The 3,434-nt window shown below is 33.1% G+C and overlaps 1 protein-coding gene across 1 annotated transcript in view; it reads left to right on the forward strand.

The window, feature by feature from the left end:
* The first annotated feature begins 14 nt into the window (after window positions 1-14).
* The window catches only part of LOC106475753, a 13,858-nt gene continuing 10,438 nt past the window's right edge, over window positions 15-3,434 (forward strand). The window contains exons 1-3 of the mRNA XM_013936429.2: window positions 15-87; window positions 2,314-2,402; window positions 2,803-2,965. The gene's annotated coding sequence lies outside the window, so the exon portion shown is untranslated. The remainder of the gene's footprint in view (window positions 88-2,313; window positions 2,403-2,802; window positions 2,966-3,434) is intronic.

Raw genomic sequence — 3,434 nt, forward strand, 5'->3', positions numbered from 1 at the left:
ATATGATGTTAATTTTTTCTTTAGGGAGAAAATTGTACTTCATCCCCCACCCTGGACATTAATTCAAGTCTTGCAGTGCTTCAGGAAGTGAGTATTGTATATGATTTTAAGTTATGTGCATATTTTTTTTGCAAAATGTAAAAGATTAAAAAATTAGTAAAACAAAATGAAAATGCATATAGAGCAAGCATAAATTCAAACCAATGGAGTCATGTAGTGATTTCAAAGTGAAAATAGGTTACGTTAACTAAGAGCTTAGAACAGTGTTGCTGTGGTTCATCCACTAAGCTTCTACTTCTGTATTGTACAAAGTTCTCCGTTTTTCGTATCCAGAAAGTCTTTGTTAAGATTTGTCCGTGAACTTACGAAGTCTTTCCTGAGTCAGTCTGAGTGAAAGAAGGTGATTTTTATGCTAAGAATAAAAATAATTCTTTTCGCCTTTACAGTTTTCATATTTCACTTGCATAAAATCTCAGAACGTCCTAAATGGATTTTATAGTTTTAGTAAATCTTTGTCTCTACTCTAACTGTTGTAAAAGTAAAAAAAAAGTGAAATGAAATTTAAAATCCTTTTTTTTTTTTACTTTACAAGAAGGACTGCAGATTGTAAGAGACAATTCCGACTACTTATCTTATGGCTCTTAAATTTTCACAACTGCGTTCGTTCACCTTTACTATATTACTGTTCTTTAAACCGTGCCTTAGTACTATGAAAATCAATAAACCAATGGGTGGAATTATATCATGCGTGTGTAACTCGTACATTCTTCGAGTTGTGATGAGGAAAACTTGTTTTATTCTTTCAGATTTCTTATCTAACCGAATAAGTTACTAGTTTTTTTACATTTTTGTTTCTCTGGGTACAAAACTATGCATAAAAAAAACAAGAGATTTTTATAAGCCTACTTTTATAAGTATGTTGGTTGTCTGAAAAATAATTCATGTGGCTTTTATTAAATTAGATTGTATAAAAGCTACTGAAATAGCTAAATATAATGATAATTAAACAAATAAAACACAAAACAGTAGTCATGAGGAGAAACTACAGCAAGAAAACACACCAACAAAAAAAGGTAAAATCAATAATACGGGCATATTAAAAAATGTATAATTTAAATGAAGACTGTATGTTGTTCAGTGTTGGAGAATGCTGTTTGATGTGGAGGGTTTCTTTAATCAATAATTCCAGGTCAATATTAGACTTGCAGAAGATAGCCACCGAAATATTTCTGGCTTTCTAACTAACATATAAATAGGTTAAAAATTTCGTTACATCTAGGAGCAACGTCTACAGTCCAAACACATCAGCCACTCACAACAAATTATCGACTTTTATTACTCAAGTAAAGCAGATAATCGTGTGATTTACATTAGCTCTTTTTATTGGTGATAAAAGGGTCATAAGTAGATAAAGAATAGCTTTAATAAAGTGTGTTGCTGTAAATCATAAAATTTACACTTTGCTGAAAGGCAGCCTATGTTTCAAAGATTGGAGGCCAGACTTTATTTAATTTGAAATATCAAGACAGAGGGTATAGGAGGAGCAATGTGAGTGTGGGTTGAACAAATTCATTGGTACCGCAAAAAAAGGTTGACATTAATATTTTAGCTTGTCGTTATTTATAGTACAAGTTTCTAATTGGTTGAACGGTCTGAGGCACTTGTAAAGGTGAAATCACAGCTCCACTAAGTCACGTGACTGAAATATTTCCATTTATAATTAAAAAATTACAAGTTCGATGACATAAAGATTTCAGTTATGAACTGTATTTTGATGTCCAGCTTATTGATGGTGATGATAAATTGATTAAACTTTGAATGTGTGTAAAAGGTTATGATGTGCATTTTGACCCCCCACCTATATCTATAGAGATTAATAATTTAAGTTTTAAAATTGTTAATTCCGTGACATAAAGTATTTATTAGCCTTGCTGGTTCAAACAAAACCTTAAAAAAACATTCCCCGATAACATTAGGCTTAGGTTTTAAATAATGGTATCAATTTTAACATATATAGTCAGTGTAAACAGGCCAATCTTCTATGACTTTACTACTAAATTCCAGGAAGAGATAAATATGATTTTGAGAAGTATGTATAATGATGGAAGAAGACCCTTTGTAAACCAATAGCCTTAGATTTTTTAACATATATTTGTAGTAGATAAAGAATAGCTTTAATGAAGTGTGTTGCTGTAAATCATAAAATTTACGCTTTGCTGAAAGGCAGCCTATGTTTCAAAGATTGGAGCCCAGACTTTATTTGATTTGAAATATCAAATTACTTAACGAACGGGGTTGTTATTTTACTTACAGGCACTGGTTTGCTGTTTTTAGCTTCAAATTCTCCCGAGAATCCAACGCCCTTGTCGAAGATCTTCTGAGAGAACTAAAGGTTTCTGAATGTAATCCTCTCATCATATTTCTGCTTGTTAGAATTAACTATAAAGTAATACTGGTTGTTTTATGACCACATGTTTATAAACCATCTAAAATCACTGGATGAGAAGAGGCAACATGTATGGTTGTTTGATTTTTAGTGGTGAGTGAGAAGGAACAGATCGAATGTTTGTTTTATTTTTGATGGAGTATGGAAGTGAGAAGGAGTGGGATGTACGTCCGTGTCATTTTAAACTGTCTGTGAGTGAGTGAGAAGAGCAGGAACATGTTGTAAGGGTCTTTGGCTTTTAACACTGCGTGAATAAGAAAGAGCAGAGCAGGCTCTAGAACTGTTTTATTTTTAACAAGGTATGTGTGTGTGTGTTTGAGAAGAAGCTGATTGTAATGTTGTTTTATTTTCAACAGGGTATATATGTGAGAAGAAACAGGCTTTAAAATTCCTGAAATTGGCCATTTCACTCAGTGTCCACATTCAACGGGTCCATGGCTCAGCAGCAGGATCTGTTCAGAGACTGAGACAGCTACACGAACAGTGCCAGTTGTTCAGTGCAGAAGAGAAATGTTTAAAGTATGTGCATAATTTTACATAATCAACAAATTGTACTGGTAGAGCAAGGTTTAGAGAGAGAGGAAAATAGTTTAGTGAAATCTATGCTGAATCTTGTGTTAGAGTAAAAATTTGTATTAGCTGTTTACAGGGTATTAACGGTGTCGTGTGTTTACAGGGTGTTAACGGTGTCATGCTTCTTGATGTGAAGTAAAGAAGTAACTAAACTTATGTATTAGCTGTTTACAGGGTATTAACGGTGTCGTGTGTTTACAGGGTGTTAACGGTGTCATGCTTCTTGATGTGAAGTAAAGAAGTAACTAAACTTATGTATTAGCTGTTTACAGGGTATTAACGGTGTCGTGGTTATTGATGTGAAGTAAAGAAGTAACTAAACTTATGTATTAGCTGTTTACAGGGTGTTAACGGTGTCGTGCTTCTTGATGTGAAGTAAAGAAGTAACTAAACTTATGTATTAGCTGTTTACAGG

Source organism: Limulus polyphemus, unplaced genomic scaffold (assembly GCF_000517525.1).
Source record: "Limulus polyphemus unplaced genomic scaffold, Limulus_polyphemus-2.1.2 Scaffold9105, whole genome shotgun sequence".
Taxonomy (NCBI): domain Eukaryota; kingdom Metazoa; phylum Arthropoda; class Merostomata; order Xiphosura; family Limulidae; genus Limulus; species Limulus polyphemus.